The sequence below is a fragment of the Molossus molossus genome, unplaced genomic scaffold, assembly GCF_014108415.1.
Source record: "Molossus molossus isolate mMolMol1 unplaced genomic scaffold, mMolMol1.p scaffold_m16_p_9, whole genome shotgun sequence".
NCBI lineage: Eukaryota > Metazoa > Chordata > Mammalia > Chiroptera > Molossidae > Molossus > Molossus molossus.
The window spans coordinates 17,650,130-17,672,148 of record NW_023425403.1 but is presented as its reverse complement, the minus strand read 5'-3'; positions in this window follow the sequence as shown (position 1 = coordinate 17,672,148).

Here is a 22,019-nt window from a genome sequence, read left to right as displayed (position 1 = left end):
AAAGCCTATCAAATATGTATGAAAACAGTTCAACATTATTTAAGCCTTGTGAGCTACAAATAACCACAAACTTTGTTTGAAATAATGACTCATATTCTTCATATATTATATATATGCAACAAAATATTACACAGTGTTTAAAACAATAAAATAATCCTGAAATAAAATTAATTCCAAGATTTATTAGAAAAATCTAAGGGACAAGGTTCGGAACAGTGTGCATTATTGTATTAATTCAAATATATACCATATATGTAAATGTATATGTTTTAATAACTTTAAGAGAAAATATTATACATGTTGACCTTTTAACTCATAGTATTTACTTTGGAGAAAAAGGCTTAATAGAAGAGAAGTTCTATTATTTTTTAAATGTCTATATTGTTTGAATTTCTATTTTACTTTTGTATTATTTTTAATAAAATAATCTACATTTTCTGGATTTTGAGAGTTTGAGCCATTCATTTCACGTTTATCTTTGCCTACATTTAAAATTATGTTGATGTGTGTGTTAACTACTTTATTTATGCCTTTATAACATTTTTCTATATTTGTTTTACAATAATTATATCAATTTGGCTCCAGCATAGTTACTATAGCAATACATAGAAGCATGCAACAGACTGACAAATCTCAGAGGGACCGAGTAGGGGGGGAGAGATTAACCAAAGTTCTTATATGCACATATGCACAACCAATGGGCACAGACAATAATGCGGTGAAGGCCGGGGGAGGGGGAGGGGATGCAGGATTGAGGTGGAGGAGGTTAATGGGGGAAAAGTGGGGGACATCTGTAATACTTTCAACAATAAAGAAATTAAAATAAATTGCAAAGATGATAGATCTCTAGTGTTCTCAGCACATACATGCACAAATGGTGACTATATGCAGAGATTTTATATACATATATATAAACATTAAGTTGTATATCTTAAATATATATATTTTCTATTTGTCATTTATACCCCAATAAAGCTGTGAGAAAAAAGAAAAAGAATGTAGCTGGTCTTGAAAATACTGTCAAGCAAAGTGGCTTCACTCGGCTGTGCCTGTGCGGGTAAGGCAGAGGGAAGCAAGCCTGGGGCATGTAAACAGTGGGGTGCGAGAGCAGGGCTTGCAAGTAAAGCTGGAGTCCCCCAAACAGAACACAGGCATGTGGTTATCCAGGGGAACATCTATCCTGCAGAGGAGATGGTACGAGCATTTGTGTGTCTCAGACTTGTCTCTGCATGGAGCAGTCAGAAATGCAAAAATCCCCTGAGAATTCCCAACTATATGCATATTTGGAGTCAATTTTTACAGCTCCTATGTGGCCCGTACACACTCCAGCTAGACTGATCAGTGTTCCTGTCTTAGTCTGTTTGGGATGCTGCCTCATACCAACGACTGGATGGCTTATAGATAGCAGAAAGGGAATTCTTACAGTTGTGAGCTTGGGAAGTCTACATGAAGGCACCGACATGGTTGCCTTCTGGTGAGGGCCCCTTTCCTGGTTCATAGCTGTGTCTTCTATCTGTAAACTCACATGGTGGAAGGGGCTGGAGACTTTTCTTACAAGGCACTGGTACTATTTATGAGGGTGCCATCTTCATGGTCTGAGCACCTCCTAAAGACCCCACCTACTCATACTATCACATCTGGTATTAGGATTTTAATATATGAATTTGGGGGGCACATTCAGACCATAGCATTCTGCCCCTGGGCCCCCAACATTCATGTCTTTTTTTTATATGCAGAACAAATTCAGTTCATCCCAGTAGCTTCTGAAGTCTTAACTTGTTCTAGGATCAAGTAAAAATCTAAGTCCAGTCTCATCTATCAGCTAAATCATCTGTGAGGAGGACTCATATACTGTTCATCCTAAGGCAAATTGCTCTCCAACTGTGACTGAAGTCAAGCAAACTGTTATGTGCTTCCCAAAGACAATGGTGGGACAGGCACAGGAAAAACATTCCCATTCCCAAAGGGAGGAGTAGAAGAGAAAGGAGAGTAACAGGTCCAAGATAGGTCCAAAGCCTAATTGGATAAGCAACATTAAACCCCAGGGCTTGAGAACAACCCTCCTTGGTCCAGGGCCCCACATAATGGACCTGCTGGGGCTGCAGTTGGGCCCCCGAGACTTTGAGGGGCCACCCCAATGACTCTTCCAGGCACAGCCCATGCATCAGCTTCTCACAGTTCAACTGGAATTGCACACCGGTAGATCTACTGTATGGGGTTGGCCATGACCTTGCCTGCCCCTATGGCTCCACTGAGCAATGCCCTAGTAGGGACTCCCTTCCATGCCCCTGATCCATGGTTGGATGGAGGCATTCAGGGACATCCTTTGAAAGCTGGGCTGCTGTTTCCTGGCTGATGGAGAAGGCACCTCTGGAGGAAGAGCCACCTCAAAGGTGCAATACCTGGGACGGCGAGGATTACGGTCCCAGAATTGGAGTTCGACAGCTGAGCCCAGGATGTGACGTGGCTCTGGGTAGCAAGCACCCCTCCTTTGAAATCGTCCTGCCACGCAGGCTCTTGCACTCTACTCTGATGATGGGCGATGTGAGGGCCAACCCTGAGGATCTCCGGAATGTCTGCAGGTCATTTTTCCATGCCTGGATGATAGGTCCTGGCTGTGTTTGATGGAGGACCCACCTCCCACTGTCAACACCTCACATCCGTTGAGATGGTTGATCTGCATCAATCCCTTTATCAAAGTGGGCCACAACCTTTGCGTTCTCAACTAAACACAGTTTCTTATTTCTTGCAAAATGGGTAGACTGAGAATTTTTTAAAATTTTAGGTTCTGTTTCTCTTTTTATTAAACATTCTGTCCTTAAATATTTTTTTCTCTTCTTGAATTTTACTGTAAAGCATTCAAGAGAAGCCAAGCCATTCCTTCAACACATTGCTTACAAATTGCTTCAGCCAAATATCCAATTTTACTGCTCACACATTCCACCTTCCATAAGACATTAGGCCACAAGCACAATTCAGCCAAGCTCTTGGCCACTTTCTAACAAGGAACACCTTTCCTCCCATTTCCAATGGCATCCTTATTTCTGTCTGAGACCTTATCAGAATAGCCTTTCATTTCTCTTCCAGCATCCTGATCACAACCACTTAGATATTCTTTAGAAGTTTGGGGTTTTCTCTCCAAAACCCCTGAGTCCTCGCCAGCTTTGCCTGCAACAGCTCGTGCACAGCAGTTAGACGTGTTCAAACCTGCATCTCCAAAATCTCCTCGGTACCAATTTTCTGTCTTAGTCTCTGTCCCAGGCTCACTGGTATGGGCTATATCTACTTTTAATTGGAGCCAATTGGTGGGGAGCACTGGTAGAGATTCGGAGGGAGGAAGAAGAATGACGTAGGGATAGTTAACCTCTGACTAGTTGCCGTAGTTAGCTTTATCCTTCTCCTGATGTTCTTGCTTGTCTCAAGGTGGCCTGCAGTGCACCCAGCTCTCTGTCTTTCTGAGGGCTGGTAGCCGCTTCACCTCCCTGCTCCTTAGGACCTAAGACACTAACTCATTCTTCCTAACCAGCTTGGTTGCCGCATGGCTCATGGTTCCCTTCATCTGTCCAGCTTTTAAATAGGCATTTTTAGCCCGGGCCAGTTTGGCTCAACAGTTAGAGCATCGGCCTATGGATCGATGAGTCGTGGGTTCGATTCTGGTCAAGGGCACGTACCTTGGGTGCGGTTCATCCCAGGTCTGGGTTGTGCAGGAGGCAGCCAGTTGATGTGTCTCTCTCACATCGATGTTTCTCTCTCTCTCTCTCTCTCCCCCCCCTCCCTCCTTCCTACTCTATCTGATGATAAATGGAAAAATATCCTCAGGTGAGGATTAAAAAATAAATAAAATGAATAAATAGGCACTGTTACATACAACCTCTTTCACTTAGAATTTATATAATTTGGGTGTGCTATTTATTTCTTGTTTCCTATTGGTATAAAGAGAACTGGAAGATAGATTGAGGTAGTCTAATACGGGCATAATCTAAATTCCATGAGGAAATGAGAGAAGAAACACAATGAAAAATACATAATATATAATAATACAAACATATGAAAACTGATAAATATCCTGAACTGATTAAATATAGTAATCCTCATATATGGAAAGCAAACTGCATACCAAATAAAATAGAGGTAAATTCGCCCTGGCCGGTTTGGCTCAGCGGTTAGAGCGTCGGCCTGTGGTCCGGAGAGACCCGGGTTCGTTTTCCACTAAGGGCATGTACCTCGGTTGCAGTTTGTCCCCGGCCCTGGTCGGTTGTGCGGGTGGCAGCCACTCGATGTGTTCCTTTCACATCGATGTTTCTCTCTCTCTCTCTCTCTGTTCCTCTCTCTCCCTCCCACTCTACCTGAACAAAAAATGGAAAAATGTCCTCGGGTGAGGATAAAAAAAAAAAAAAAAGAGGTAAATTCAATCTATGTATAACAGATATGGTAGAAAAAAGAGTAAAAAAAAAAAGAGAGAGATCTTAAAAGCTGTCAGAATGAAAAATGGGTTACACATAAATGAATTGTGGTTAAACTGATGTCTTTCTTCTCAGTAGCAACAAAGAAAGCCAGAAGACTGTGGAATAATAGATTTAAAAGAGTAAGAGAAAATTACTATCCATCTAAAATGATAGACTTGGGAAAAAAAGTTTTGAGAATGAGGGTGAAACAAAGAGTTTTAGCTACATTAAAACAGAAAAGGTTTATTACTAACAGACTGTGCTAAAAAGAGTTTTGACAAGTGTGGAGGAATTAAAATGACCCCTGAAGATCTGAGGAGCCAGCTCTCACAACGGCAGGCTGGGGGTACGCCTCTGCAAAGAGCAACTGCACAGATTAGTAATGATGCACTAATAACGGTACATTAAAATGATACACTAATAATGATAGATCTGGAATTTATAAAGAGAGAGACTTTAACCGGTAAACAGCAAGGGCATGTATTTGGGAGCCTCAAATGAAGCTCCGCTCTCCTAGGAACTACGGTTGATGTTTATGAGTTTGTACAGGTGGGATAGGCTTGTATTTCCTTAGTAAAGACTTAAGGCAATCGTCTGAGAGCAAATCGGGGGGTGGGGTGGGGGGATCTCATGAGATTTGCTGTATCCAGAAAAGCGCTTGACCTTTTGCAGAGTGGCGTCTTCCTAGCATCGCTACAGCAAAGAGAAACCCTGTCTTGTGTTGAGTCAGAAAGTCCAAGAGGCTGATGGGCTGAGATACTGTGGCAGTAAGGAGTATCAGGAGGGGCTTCTTTCCCCAGTGAACCATCCTTTTTTCTCAGAGAGGCAGCCGATAGGGAAGGCAGCTCTAAACTGGAAAAGGGGTTGGCGTGCTCATGGGCCAGCTGGTAGTAACCAAACCCGAAAGGAGCAGACAGAAGGGCCCCTTGTCGCTTTAGGGATTTCTTTCACTGAACTAGATTTCTCTTTGCTTTATGCAGTTCTGGAACAGAGCTCACTACATTTTATGGGCAGAAGGGAAAGGCCATGGAATCTGTTGTTTGATGTACTGTTTTAGTCGTTACCCTCACTGGAAAGCAACAATGATTCCGCCTCTTCGCGACGCCGGCTCCATCACGTGGTGGGTTGGGTTTCGCTTGGGTTTGAATGCTTTCTGTGGACAGGGTCTGATTTCTGCTAACACCTATCTTGGCTCATGCTTACGGACTGGCTGGCTCTTCACTTACCTTGTTATTTCTTAATGCTCTATTAAGCCCCCAATTCAGTGCCCAGATTTTTACTTTTCTGTCCAACAGAAATAACTGACTTTGGGCCCCATGATTCAAGGACAATATGAGCAGTTAATAACCTAGAACAATGTTCATCACTTCTTCCCTTCAATGTTTTACCATTACCCACGGGATATAAAAAATAAAGAGACGGCTTTTCACATTGGTTTTCTTGGCTCAGCACAGAATTCAGCCCTCGGTCCCACTCTGGAGGCCACCAGCGCATCCAGCTGCTGCTCCGGAAGCTCTCGGCCCCACCTGAGTGGCTTCAGAGATGCGTGGACGGAGGGGGTCCGCGATCCTGCAAACCACCACCTTTCAGCCCGCCGGTGTGCTGCTTGCCCACATCACGCTCTCACATAAAAAGAATTTGGCCCCTAAAATATTAATTTGTATCTTTCAAGGGACCTTGACTCTATGACCTAATTTTTTTTTTTTAGAGCCAGATTTCCATCAAACACTGCAAAGGAAAAATGTTTTTCCCCAGACAAGGAAGCATCGAGGTTGAATTCTCTCAAGGCCCTTCATGTTCAGATGAACAGGCTTCAGAGAATCCAACACATTTCTATGAAGAAGATACGATCTGGACAAGGGCTTGGACCAACCGCCTCCAATCAGGGATTCTTTGTCTCTGTGGTGTTGGTGTCACCCTTAACCTTGGTTTTTGATCAGTGACATCAGTTGCTAGAACTCTGTTTTGTGAGGTGACTGGGTTCCCATGTTCCACATGAGGCACTGTGTTCTGTAAACCTTGACTATCTGCCTGTTCGGGTACAAATGTTTCTTCTCTTCACTTGAAATAGGAAGATCTGTATTTATTTAAAAACAAAGTTGTTCAGTTTTAAGTAAAATTTCTAGTTTGGAAATGCCTTTCCTCGGGATAGCAAAGTACACAAAAACTATAAATGTATTGCTCAATAAACTCTCCCAAAGTGACCACCTATGTAACCACTGCCGGATCAAAAGAGAAAGCTCACCCTAGTCCAGGAGCACCTCTCATGAACCCTCCCAAACCCTAAGCCCCCTTTCTTCCCAAATGTAGCCACTATCTTGATTTCTGGTATAATAGTTTCGTTTTCCCTGCCTTGTAAATATATTTAATTGGAATCCTTATATATGCATACGTATGTCGATGTAGAGTCAGATGTGTGTATTTCTGTTGGTAGTACACCTAGGAGTATATTGTGAAATCGTTGTGTTATATGTTGGTTCATATTAGTAGTGAGTAAAATGCTCTTTCTAAATAGTTGTGCCCATTTACTCCCCTGCGAGGCACTCAGTCCCTTGTTCCATGCCCTTCGTAGTGATGGGTGGTGCTAGTCTTTCTGGTTTTAGCCATGTCAGTGCATATGTGCTACTAACTCATTAAAGTTTTAACTGGAATTTACCAGATGACTAGTGAGATTTGAGTCCATTTTTAATTGTTAGTTTCTTTGTGACTTTTGCCCAGTTTTCTATTGTGTTGGCTGTATATTCTCTTATAGATTAATGATAGTTTTTTGATAAACATTCTGGGTATGAGGCTTTTCTTGATTAGATGTTGCATGTTGTATTTTGTAAAGTATATTTGGATGAACAGACGTTCTTAATTTTAAAGTGGTTTGTGTTATTGATCTTTCCTTTATGATGAATGCTTTTAGTATATTGTTTAAAAAAAAAAAAATCTCTGTCCAAATCAACGCAATGAAGATATTTTCCTGTATTCCCTTCTGAAAGTTTCATCATTTTGCTTTTCTTACGTGCCCAGACCCTCAAGTCAACACCAGTCCTGCATGGAAGAGTTATATTGGACTATTCAAGACACTACTTGACTTTGATGGATGTTCAGATTCTTTCTCAAAAGAGTTGTTACATGTCCAGAAATAACATCTTACATTACTGAATTATGTGTTACTTCAATCGAGAGCAATCTTGGCTTAAAAGACATATGAATTACTGAAATTACCCATTTATAATTATTATTTTTTTATATTTGAGAATAGTAAAGCCTCTTGTCAAAAGCATTGCTTTAATCAAAAGTATAAGATACATAGAGAATCATCCCTACTTTTAAAATAACACAAAAATATAGGGATAGGATACTAATTTCAATTAGTGACTCCAGCCAGTATTTGATACATATATAGTGTCCAAAAAACCTTTAATTGCAATAGTTAAATTTATTGTATTCATTTTGATTTGATAAACATCAGAATGAGAATGAAAGCAAATTTTTGGTACTAAAAAAAAAAAATACATTCACTTGTATTAATATTAAAATTTTTAATCACTTGTCAAATCTCCAAATCTTATGTTCCCGACTTGTAATGTAACCAATATTATCAGTTAATCATTGTATTTTGCATGTACTTTTATTTGCTATATATGAAAAAGAATAATAAAACATGGCTAAACCCTAATGTGAAATAATGATTAAAGCATAGTTAATTAAATTAATGACAGTTTAGCCCAGCCGGTGTGGCTCAGTGGTTGAGCGTCGACCCATGCACCAAGAGGATGCTTCTATTTCCAGTCAGGGCACATGCCCAGGTTGTGGGCCAAATCCCAAGTAGGGGCATGCAGGAGGTGGCCAATCAATGTTCTTGCTCATCGATGTTTCTATTTCTCTCTCCCTCTCCCTTCCTCTCTAAAAATCAATAAAGAAAAAAAAATTTTTTTAATTAAAATAATGAAAGTTTAAATGTTAAGGACTGAAAGACTAAAAATGAAATTAGCCAGGATAGAGCCCTTTTAATAAAAATCACTATTAAGGCATCTTTATGGGTCCATCCATTAATTTCTTTTTACAAACTGGAAAAATCTAGGTATTTGAAAGATACTCTTTAAAAACCTATCGTATTTCTTGTATTCAGTGTGATTATATTGAAATCTCTTTCCCAGCTCTGTCTTTTTCTAAGCCCTGATGTATACCTAGTTTTTGACTGATTGTTCCACTCAAATTTCAGTGTCTTAAACCAGGCATGTAACATTTGCCTCGAAGTGTGTATTCCCCTTCTCATTCTTGTCTCTGTTTGGTTTGATATTTTAGATCTCCTTGGACTTCTCATCCACTCATTTTCAAAAGGTCAGCATGTCTTATTCATTCTAATATATCTTCTTGGCTGTATGAATTGTCTTTTAACTCCCCTGAATCTGACATAGATATCAACGTTTTCTCCACTCTTGCTCTGTTTTTCCAGCCCATCTTTTATTCCACTGAGAAATTTATTTTAAAACCATTGTTTGAATAAGACCATGCTCAGAATAAAATCTTTAACTAGATTCTGAACACGAATCTTGGAGTTTTCTAAACTTACCTCTGTTGGCCCATACGAGACACACCACGCACCCCTCTCTCAGCAGCCCTTGGCTGGGCTGTGCGCGCACCCCCTCCTCAAATGAACCCTGTGCTTACTTGGCTTACCTTCCAGGCCCCATACCATGCTCTCCACTCCAGTGGTGGTCTTGATCTAAGGGCAGATTTCTGCTATTAAAACCTGAGGTGAGGGAAGGGAGGAGGTGGGGAGGCCAGGAGGGAGGGAGGGAGGGAGGGAGAGAGAGAGAGACCTGGAAAAGGAATTTCAGAGTCAATAGCTTTCACCTTCGCCACACTGGCCCTCCTTTTCGTCCCACATTGGATCTCGGCATTCTCCAAATCCAAGAAACCCGTGCGCTGTGGGATAAACGGCTCCCTCCTGTGAAAGGCTGTGGTGCTAGCAGCTTCACAAAGGGGAGCGGTGTCCTTAGGGCTCCTCAAGCACTTCCTAAGGGTCCAGTAGAGAGTGATGGGCACGAAGACCGGCTATCTGCTCTCCACCCAGGGAAGACGTGCTGCCCTATCTTCTGCGAGTACTTTCACCAGGGTGCCTCTGACTGCCAACTTCCTTACAGACCATGCCCTTCCCAGGATCGAGGAGAAATGAGCTCCAGCGGAGGCTGCTGCCGGCCCGAACTGCACTGTGTTTCCCGCCGCCCCAAATGGCTTCTTCCCTTTGAGACTGATAGTTTTATGGGGACACCGGTCACATCGGAGTAGGGACCAACCATATTACAGTATAACTGATCCTAACTAATTACATATACAATGAAACTGTTTCCAAATAAGGTCACATCCTGGGGTACTGAGAATTTGGGGAACATAACGCCACTCATCGTAATAAGTAAGGTGATTGTATTGTTTTACATGAAGCTGTGCTATAGGAGACCAGCTTGGTCTCCAGGCCGAGAAGACGCTGAAGTCTGGCCTCTTTCATGACCGTATGAACCTCAGCTCTTCCTGAGGACCAACACGGGAAGCTGCACCCACCCCCTTACGTTGCTGTCTGACTCTTCCCTCCGTCACCACTGCCCAAAGCAGAATGATGGTAGACTATAATAGGGTGCGGTCCTGGGGTTAGCTCTGGCGTCACTCTGAGCTCCACCTTATTCTCGGCAGCATCGCGTTACTGGGCTACCTGAGCTGCCAGGTGACTCCCAAATCTGACATTCTACAGTCTCAAGGCGAGTGTTATCCTTTACTGTGCTCTGAGTGTGTTCTGGCCTGTGTCCTTGAATGTATTGCATGATGCTGATGTCATAATTGGCATTGAACAAACCCTAAATTAAAATATGCATTGCTGCTACTGGAGAAATATGAAAAAGGAGAATAACTCTAGTACTTTAAGTTGCTTGTAATAAAGAAATTTTTAAAATTTTTTATTATTTCCCCATTACTATAAATAAATGGTTTCATAGTAAACATACTGCGTTTAATCGAAGGTGTCATGGAGGGTAATGTAAACATAGTCTTATTTGTAGCAATTATCTAAGGCATGTGAGTAGTAATGGAGATATTTCCAAGAGATTAGGTTTTTTTTTTTTTTTTTAAATATTAAGAAAAATTATATAGTTCTACATAATGACACCATTACAAAAAATTAAATCATTTTCTTGCATTTATAGCTTGTAGATTAAGACAGCTTATTCTGTACTTGAATTATACTGTTTTGAAAGGGAAAATGCTAATATAGTTTTATTTTATATTCCACAGGAAGACATTTGTAGTAGATATCTTTTGTTTTTCCTTCCCAGTTCACAGTCAGCCCTTCTTTAACTGTGCTTTCTGACCCACATGGCCACTGTGGCGTGTGTGTGTGTGTGTGTGTGTGCACATGCACGTGTGCACGCATGACTGTGTTTGTTCAAAATGACATTTTGTTCACCATGCGCCTGCCTCAAACACTGGCCACAGCTGACTGTAATAAGGGTAGGCACCTGACCTAAGTTATTTCCTTAGAATTTGGAAATTCGTGTGAGAGAAAAATCAAGAGAGTTTGAGAGAGAGACAGAGAGACAGAGAGAGAGAATGAGAGACAAAGGTAGAACTTTCTGGTTGGTAACCTTTGGCTCAGGACCTAAGGGTAGTTATTTCTTCTCTACTATGTGAAGTAGATAATCATAGTGTTTTAGAGAGATTTCTGATGCCTCTAAGAGAAATCTCACTTAATTCTAGATTAATCAATAAGATCATTTATTATATCTCATGCTGGGACATTGAGGAAGTGGCATGAACATCAGGTATGTTCAACAAGATCTTGAAGGTTCTTTTCCTCTCTCCACTTTATCATCTTCAATGCCACCCCAGTCCTCAGGCTGTTGGAAGCATGACTGTCGCAATATGAGTGTTCGCATCTGTTATGATACCACCCAGAGTGGTGAGTCCCTCCCCAGAATCCCTCCAGCAGGTGGCAGCCACGAGCCTCCGCCGGGTGCTGTCCCTCTCCCTGGAGCCGTGGCTGCGGAGGGAATGGCATGACCTCTGGTGCCTAACAGCCCACATTTGGACGCAAAGGTGGCCCGGCTTCTCCTGAGACAAAATCTATGTACGAAAGAGGAAAACTTGAACCGAAGGCCTATGTTAAGGAAGATGGATGTTGGTCACCCAACAAAAATATTCGGCCACGCAGAATCGAAAATGAAGACATGGAACAATGCGAAATGGATGATGTCGAGAAAGACCAGATCATTTCCAGCCTAACCAGCTAAGGAGGAGCTCCATTATTTTGAATCAAATAAGTCCTAACTAAAATGAAATTTAAAAGTTAAAATCTAAAAGCCTTTCAACTTTGTGGAGAAAAGGCTATTTTTAGTTCCTTAATCTACTTTTGGAATGTTTTTCAGGTAGCCAATACAGGGTGGGCAAACGTAGGTTTACAGTTGTTTATATGGTAAATAATACAATTATTAATAAATAATAATGCAAAGAAAAAACAAAACACTTTGTTTTGTGCCTACTCACAGCTGCAACCCTACTTTGCCCCATCCCGTGTATTGTGTTCTGACGTTATGTATTTAATGAGGCATGTTCCTCAGCCGCAGACCATCAGGGACCCTCCTGCATTTGGACAAGTTGGGCTAATTACTTGGTTCCAGCAAGGAAAACACACGCCAGGGGGCACTGCAGGGGCATGCCAATCAGAGGTGTGAGAAAAGATGTATTACAGAATCTGGGCTTGTGTTACGTGACTTTGGGGGCAGTTTAAGGAAGGACGGCTTTGCTCTGCATTGGCTGTTGTCAGGAAGCAGAGTATCAATAACACTCATCTGGAAGTACACACATATATGCTATGTGTAAAATATATGCATAAACACATACACTTATATGCTAAAACTGTTTGTTAAATTGTGGGACTAACAACCACAAGTACCTATGTACTGGAGACAAAGACAGCAGTGGGAGAGAGTGCCTAGGTAGAAAAGATTTTGTCAAATATTATAGAGTTCATGTGGACATTTATTCTGTAATTAAATATAGGCATTCATTTTATTATTAAAATAAATGAGTATTTCCGTATATATTTGCATATATACAAAGAAACTCATGTATAAACTACTCATAAGAATGTGTCATGCAAAAAAAATAGAGCTTGTATTTAAAAGAATTCCTCATTTCACCCTGGCCGGTGGGACTCCGTCGGTTGGAGTGTCATCCCACGCACCAGAAGGTGGCTGGTTTGATTCCTGGTCAGGGCACATGCCCAGGTTTTGGGTTTGATCAATGTGATCAATTTCTCTCACATTGATGTCTCTCTCTCTCTCTCCCCCCCGCCCTTCCTTCCAATATTAAAAAAAAAAAAAGGATTGCTCATTTCAATCATTTTAACTTAAGCATTTTCTACCTTGCTTTTAGCTTAATGGTTTCCTGAATCAGGTGCTAAGACTGTTTGTTATTTATCTTGTACAACTATATTTGGTTCATTCATTGTCTTATCAATACCCTTGGTTGAAGCATTTAGAAGTTTTATTAAAATAAACGATTAAATGAACAAACTAAGCATTAAATTAGGTCCACTTTATATGTAGGTTTTTATACTGTGGTCCTAAAATACGCTTTTAAGCATTTTATCATGTAAAAGAGAATGATTAGTCCATATCTCAGTAAGACACTAAATCAATGCACAACACTTCACATGTTGAGCTTAAAGAGTGATCACTTAAATTTTCTTAAGAGCAATCTTTAAGTGAAACAAATGACTTTTTAATAAGTCTTTTCTACTCCCAATTTTATCAAATTAGAGAAGATTTAGTCATATTGATTATTTGTAAAGGGAAGACAACAAGCATAAATTACTCCCGTAGGTGGCAGTCAAACTCTAAACAATGAATTAAAATGTTCTGCTTGTTACAGTGGGTTGTTATCCTTGGAAAGAACTTGGAGTTTTAAAAAACCAACACATTTTACTGTTCTCTCTTTATCATTATTTTGTAATGCTGGATTGTTAATTTTTTTGTACACACTCATTTAATATGCATTGTATAAAACCTCTGGAAAACTAAAACTAAGGAGTAGTAGGATATATAATAGGAAAGTACCTTTAAATCAGCTAGGTTAGAAATATATATTCATTACATTTCTAACTTATGAGTTATCATAAGCATTTAAAGTAAGATAAAAAGTAAAGTACATAAAGAATATATTTTTCTTAATATTTATCAAGTAAAGAATATCTGAATGTCAAAAATATATTAATGTAATGTATTAATGTAAGTTGCCAGTGAAAGTTGGTTTTGAGAGGCAGACATTGATGTAGCTTTCACCCTCACATGTCTGTAAGAGCATAGGTGCTAAAAGCAATATAAGCATCTTCTTCCAATATCATGTCTTTTTGTTTTTAAATTTATCTTTCTTTATTGATTTTTTTTTTAGAGAGAGAGGAAGGGAGAGGGAGAGAGAGAGAGATAGAAACATCAATGAGAGAGATCTTATCTTTCTATCAAAATTTAAAGGCATACATAATAGCAAGTACATTCGTACAGCAGTAATCTTTTGTTGTTGTTGTGATTGCAAAGTAGAACTAAATTAACCAAATGACTAACTCCATTCTCTTATGACCCTAGTCCACTGTCCTCAGGTCCATTTGAGACAACTTCTGAGAACACAAGGCATTGTAGTTTAATAGCTAAGAGTCCAGGATTGTTCAAATTAGACACATTACACTGGCTTTTGTTCTCAGATAAAAATGCATGAAATTCCATTGTTATTTATCATATTGATGTAGATTGTGATGCAGCATCTGAGAAAAATTGGATTTCAGGAAAGAGGAGAGTGAACTAGACTTTTTTTGGTAATAATAATAATAATTATTAATAATAATATAAGAGAGTGGTCCAGTTTCACTAGTGGTGCTGGTAAGGAAGTGGGTGGGTTACTTCATTATTACTACAGTGTGATGTATGTCAGAGAATGTTACACACCTACCAGATGAATGTTTATTATCTCCTTATTTTGTAACTGAACTCCATTTTTAACAGGACCGTTAATGTGTAGCTATAATAACACATTTTCATTCTTCCTTGAAGCTAAATGGGTCCTTCTATCCCTTCAAAATAGAAACAGAATAATTCTTCCTAGCCTTGAAATTAATTTAATATCTATTGAACCTCTAATGTGCTAGTCATTATCTATCTATAGTTTCATGTGCCAGGCTAGATTTTAAAGATGCAATAAATTTCCATTGATTTTTCAAGAAAATTTTATACTTTCAAGAGATAACGAAAGGGTAGGAAAATCTGTCTAGATGTACAGTAAGTGGCATTTTAGAGGTTTGCCCTTGAGTGCTTAAATAATTCCTCATTTTATTTATGTTATGCAAGTAAATAATCTATTCTGGAAAAAAGATCATCACAATCTGATTCCTATTATTGAGGTTATTTCCATCTGCACCCAGGGGAAAATAAAAATTTAGACTTTATAGGTTTTTGATGGCATACAATAATATAATACTCCTGGCTAAATGTGTGCACCTGTATATATACTTGTTTTTTATTTTCACTTCCATAGCCCACTGTGTGAGATGAGCTAGAGAAAATAAGTTATTCAATAAAGGCTCCTTATATATTTTCTATTCTCTTATAACTATTGTGTTTTCTTTGAAGGTGAACAGATACTAACTCATCCACTAAGTAAAGGCCCTTTATAAAACTGAGGACCTATACACCTTGATTTAAGCTGAATAACCCCTTAAGTTTATCCATCTTGGTAGGCATGGTTATATAGTATTTAATTTTCTAAATCATCTTAAAATTTCTCATTAGCCTCTTCAATTTTAGGTGTCAGAAGTAAGCATTGACCACTTGTCCATTTTTTAAAAAAGATATTGAAAAGTAATTCTGCTTCCTTAGTGGACATTTTCTGGGACTCCTCATACATGACATTTCAAAAATAAAATACAATGTTTTTACATATATCTATTGGTCATTTCCCAAAGTAGTATTATGATCTTTTATAATCTTGTAAAAGTCACCATAAATGTCTAAACACGGGACTTCAATTATCTGTTTTCTTTTAGTTCATTGGGGTGTATCTACAAAGTAATATCGATTTAAATTTAGCATTTTATTTTTAATATACTTTCTTTACATTTTTACCTACACTCTTTCAACTGCATTAGTTTTCTTTTTTTCTTTTCTTTTTTTTTACTTATTGCTCTTTCTAGAACTATAGGTTCAGAAGATTCTCAAATACTGTACTGGGGGCAGTATTCACATTTGTAGGCTATAATTTCTTTATCTAGAAGACTAAAAAGTTGGATTAGATGAGCTTTCAGAATCCCCCCAGATTTAGGTTAGAAAGTGTCAAAAAGTAAAAAAAAAAAAAAAAAAAACCCATAACTTATTCTATCATTTTGTGATATGTTGAATTTATATTCCTCTCTCTTTTCTTTTCTCAGTTATACCACATTAATTTCATTTTTGGCTTTTTGGCTCTCTATTATGGTCTTCCTCACCAGTCTTTTCTGACTCAAAAGCCTTCCCATTTGTATTATAGCTCCTTAGATAGTTCTTATATTGATTGTAACCTTGACACCTTATTGAGAGTCGGATGGCTTTGGATATGGCCCCTGGACCATGGTGATGAAAAATCAGAGGGTCTCACTTGAAAGAATTGGGACATTACATTTTCTTTCTGGGAGGCAATGATTTTTCCAGAGGGAAGGAGTCATTCTACTTTGGCAGATTTATTTATTTTTTTATGTTTTTATTTTTGCATCTTTACCCTTGGACTCTAGTGCCTGAACCTACACGTCTGCTAAATCCTTCCACGACCTTTTATCACACTGTATACAATGTCCTTCCACATGCAAGGTCAGGGAGTAAGTCTCTTTTGATACCTCGGTTGTAAAATGAGAAGCGCTACTTATTTCAGATAAAACCTCTTTTTACCTTTCCATAAAAACTTTATTCTTCCACACATAATATCTGATTTTTACATTTCAGTAAAAAATAGAATAAAACTGAGGATATGGAGTGATAAAGTTTCTGGCTTTTGAAATCACAAAAATGCGCGGTTGGATGCTGCCTTCACAGGTCACGTATTTCACCCCTCCGCCGGCAAACACATCCGCTGGTAAATCAGCCTGGAAACGCGTCTGAAATCTTTTCTTGCTGCTCTGTGGCTTCAAAGTCTAATGCTCCACCCCCCACACAGAATTGTTAATTTATAAATTTAGGATTTAATTATACTTGTCGTTGGACCTTCAGCCTATAGGAATTTTTTAAATGACTGGCAAATTTTAATTGGGCATGGCTCTTAACACATTCAAATTGTAATTTCCTTCATGCTTTGGGAACAAATGGAGGTGACACTGGACACTTTTTAAAAAATCCTCATCTCTTCAAGTAAGTCCTGCTTTTTTAAGATCTAGGTGTGAATTCCTCATGGAGAAGTCACTCAGATTCATAGCTCAAGGATTATAACAAGTACTATTCCTTCTTGAAGTTTGGAGAAATAGAATAGAGGTAAAAAGCTTATCTCTTCTTAACTAATTTAAAAACAAATTATATAAAAAAGATGTGTATGTAATTGTATCGTTTATAAAAATATTATTTTTGCCAATAACACCACGGAGGAGGTGAGTGGCAGCAAAGCTGTATTTAGTAAGGAAACACCAGATGGCTGCTCACGTCCACAGGGAAAACTGAAGAGAAGCATGAATGGCATATATAAAATATAAATACTTATACTGTAAGTGCTAGAAACATATGCTTGTTCTCTTTCCTAGGTGTCTTTAAAATAAAATTTTATGCCTGGCCAGTGTGGCTCAGTGGTTGAGTGTTGACCCATGCACCAAGAGGTCGCCAGTTTGATTCCTGGTCAGGGCCCATGGCCAGGTTGTGGGCCCGATCCCCATTGGGGAGCATGCATGTGGCCAAACAATGTTCTCTCTCATCAATGTGTCTATCTCTCTCCTTCTCCCTTCCTCTCTCTGTAAACTCAATAAGGAAAAAAATATTTTTAATAAAATAAATTATAAAATAATAATTATAGCAATGCATTGTTTAGTTTATATCTTATATAAATATAATAAGTATAACAAGAATGCCACAAAATGGGATCAAAGTAATCAAGCTATCTAGAAATAATGTTTCTCTATCTCAGTGGAATTAATTTAATATAAATCTAAATGAGGTTCTAAAAAGTTAAGGTGCATATAAAACCCCCTAAATCAACTACTAAGAACATTTTTTAAAAAGTAAAAACATCATTAAAAATATTAGTGAAAAATTATTCACTTAACGTGAGGGAGGAATAGAGGAACAAAAAAGACATAAGAAATATAAAACAAAAAATAATATAGCAGATGTAATCTATCAATAAAAATATTAAACGTAAATGAAACAATTCACTCAAAAGGCAAAATTGCATTTAATATAATAATGTAATTTAATATAACATATCTTCCTCCTTTTGGGTTTATAAGAATCCTTAAGCTTTGAGAGGAAATATTAACAGGAGGAAATCCAGATGAAGCTTATGCAAAAATTTTCAACGCATGGACATCCTTCTGGGTGTTTACCTGGCAACGTGCTGCTACTAATAAATTGAAATCTTCTGTAAATTATATCGAAAAAGATCGTTGGTGGTTCCATGAACAAAGGGATGAAGTTTGATGGGATGAAGTTCGGGCCATTGATGAAGTTTGGGCTATTGATGAGCCCTGCCTCTCCTCCTGTGGGACCACCTGAGCCTTGAACATCTCTCACGGTAGTCATTTGCCGGTTGCATGCCATACCTGTAATGTGGACAGTCTCACTACTGCTATGTTGTCATCTTTCTCAGGAGGTTCTTGCTATCTATAATTTGTGATCCATGATTCTCATTTCAATTCTTTCTTTTTTTCTTATTTACCTGACTGTGCCCCCATCCCACCCCAAAGCCAGGATAATTATTTTACAGTCTGAAAAAATCTTTTCTTTTGAATTTACTCCCTTTGGTCAAAACCAAATTCTTGTAATTCCTCCAAATCTTAGAATTTTGGAGAAAAGAGCTGGAAATGGAAATGTTTGGAAGTTACTTTAGTTTTCCTATCTTACCCTAGCCCTCCTTTAAGACAAGGAATACACACTCAAGTTCAGTTTTTACTGTGAGAAACGAAAGGGAAGATATGGGGAGGAAAACAACCCAGTTTTAAAATCCAAATTATATGTCACTATAGCTTGACATTTTAGGTATTGTATTTTTCCAATTTGGTTGAAAACTTCATGAAGGGAGGCAGAATGCAAATATATATATATATAAAATTATTATTATTATTGTTTGATCAAACTTTGCCAAAATCAATTTTTTCAATTCCTGGGGGATATGTGCCCCCTTTTAATACCTTACTGATTCCAAAAGATAACTTTATAAGCAACGGGAGAGTAGCCAGTATCGGGAGACTTACAGGATATCCTCCTTTGCAGGAGAAGATTTTGCCGTTAGTGTATGCACTCAGATGTGAACAGGTCACACTGGGATCATCCAGTTCATTTTTACTCGTTTCCATTGTGATTTACTTAGAAACCTCCATGTGGTACCATTTGAGATAGCCCCTACGTAATTGGAAATGTAGAGTTATGCTTTTTAAATGCTATAGAACTTGTCCTGGCCGGTTTGGCTGAGCGGTTAGAGTGTCGGTCAGCAGACCAGAGAGACCAGGGTTCGGTTCCCGCTAAGGACACATACCTCGGTTGCACTTTGTCCCTGGCCCTGGCTGGTCATGCAGGTGGCAGCCACTCGATGTGTCCCTTTCATGTCGATGTTTCTCTTTCTCTCTCTCTTCCTCCCACTCTATCCGAACAAAAAGTGGAAAAATGTCCTCGGGTGAGGATAAATAAATAAATGCTATAGAACTTTACTTTGTTGTTTGTGAAATAGTGCTTGTAATGATCACTCTTTTATTTTTTTATTTTTTTTATTTATTTTTTTTATCCTCACCCGAGGATATTTTTCCATTTTTTTTTTGTTCAGATATAGCGGGAGGGAGAGAGAGGAAGAGAGAGAGAGAAAAACATCGATGTGAAGGGACACATCGAGTGGCTGTCACCCGCACGACCAACCAGGGCCGGGGACAAACTGCAACCGAGGTACGTGCCCTTAGCGGGAACCGAACCCGGGTCTCTCTGTACCGCAGGCCGACGCTCCAACCGCTGAGCCAAACCGGCCAGGGCATGATCACTCTTTTATACCTCAAGGAATTATAAACTAGAAACTGCAAGATTCGGTAAAAAAAAAAAAAACAAAAAAAAAACTCAAGCTATTCTCATTTAATGGAGTTAAAAATTTTTAAAGAAATCTTGTTTCTATAAGAAATAGTCTGCAAAATAATAAATTTACTAAAATTCTTTATTTCCATTGTTATAAATTGTCTAAAACATTGACATAGCATTACATAATGTTTAAAATCCATACAATTTTCTTTCTAGTTTTCATTTATTTATTTTTAAATCTTTATTGTTGAATGTAAAATGTATTACAGATGTTCCACATTTTTCCCCCATTGACCCCCTCCTCCCCACTCCCGCCCCCCTCCCGCCTTTTCCTACACTGTTGTCTGTGTTCATTGGTTATGCATATAAGATCTTTGGTTTATTTCTTCCCACCCCCCCAACCCCTTTCCCTTTGAGGTTTGTCAGTCTAGCAATGAATTTGTACTACTTAATCTCTTCACCTTTTTCACCCATTCCCCCAACCCCCCTCCCAACTGGCAACCAACAAAATGTTCTCTGTATCTATGAGAATGTTTCTGTTCTACCTGTTCATTTTCTTTGTAGATTCCATTGTAGATAGATATGTATTCATTTCCATTTTGTTTGTTCGTATATTTTATCTTTTTCTTCAAAAAGACCCTTCATCATTTCATATAATAACGGTTTGGTAGAGATGAACTCCTTTAACTTTTTCTTGTCTGGGAAAGTCTTTATATGGCCATCAATTCTAAATGACAGCTTTGCAGGATAGAGTAATCTTGGTTGTAGGTTCTTGCTTTTCATCACTCTGAATATTTCTTGCCACTCCCTTCTGGCCTGCAAAGTTTCTTTTGAGAAATCAGCTGACAGCCTTATGGGAACTCCCTTGTAGGTAACTAGCTGCCTTTCTCTTGCTGCTTTTAAGATTCTCTCTTTGTCTTGAACCTTTTGCATTTTGATGATGATGTGTCTTGGTGTGGGCCTCTTGGGGTTCATCTTGTTTGGGACTCTCTGTGCTTCCTGGACTTGTATGTCTGTTTCCTTCACCAAGTTAGGAAAGTTTTCTGCCATTATTGTTTCAAACAGGTTTTCGATTTCTTGTTCTCTCTCTTCTCCTTCTGGCACCCCCAAGATGCGAATGTTGGCACGCTTGAAGTGGTCCCAGAGGCTCCTTACACTATCCTCATTTTTTTGGATTCTTTTTTCTTTTTGCTGTTCTGATTGGGCATTTTTTGCTTCCTTATATTCCAAATCGATGGTTTGCTCCTTGGATTTACGTACTCTATTATTGAGGCTGTGTAAATTATTCTTTATTTCAGTTAATGCCTTCTTCAATTCTAACTGTGCATCCATGATTTTTGACTGGTCCTTTTTTATGCTCTTGAGGCCCTCACTAAGTTCACTGAGGTTCTCACTAAGTTCATTGAGCATCCTTATAAGCAGTATTTTGAACTCAGCATCTGTTAGGTTGCTTATCTCCATTTCACTTAGTTCTTTTCTTGGGGTTTTGTTCTGTTCTTTCATTTGGGACTTGTTTCTTTGTCTCCTCATTTTGGCTGCCTCCCTGTGTTTGTTTCTGTGTATTACTTAATGAGAGGTATGGGGCTCGCTGAGACCCGGTGCTGCTCGTTTGAAAGAATTTAGGAAAAACCTGAAGCAGGATCCAAGATAGGCCAATTCTATGGTTAAGCAAGTGGCAACAGCTTGAGTGGGCTTAAAAGTTGGGTGGGGCGGGGCCTCAGGGAGTCAGCAGGGCGGGGCTACCAGTGTGAGCCAGGTTGCTGGAGTCCCAGATATGGCTTCTGTCTGCCGCCCCGGGAAGGGCTCACCAAAGGAACAAAGGCCTCTGACAGCATGTTTGTCCGGAGAACGCCCCCTCTCCAGCCCTCGCTCCAGTGCCAAACAGCTCAGTTCTTCCCTGTATGTCTCTGGCACCCCTCAAGCTGCCTCCCCTCCAAGCTTAGAGGGAGAGAGTCCAATAAGTCCGTGCGCGGGCCCTTTAAGGAGCTGCCTGGGGCTCCAGCTGCGTCAGCCTCCCTGAGCCTCAGTTCCCGCTAGTTTTTCCAGCCAGAAGTGATGGGGATTCTCTTCCTGGCCTGGAACCCTGAGCGGGGCCCCTGGTGTGGGATGGGGACCCCTCAGTCCTCAGGGAGGACCTTCCCAGCCGAGGTGTCCTCCTGATTTTTATCCCCCACACGTGGGTGTGGGACCAACCTGTCCCCTCCACCCCTCCTACCAGTCTGGATGTGGCTGCTGCTTTAACTCCGTAGTTGTAGGACTTCCATTCAGCTCGATGTCAGACAATTTTGAATGATGGTTGTTCTTTAGTTTAGTTGTAACT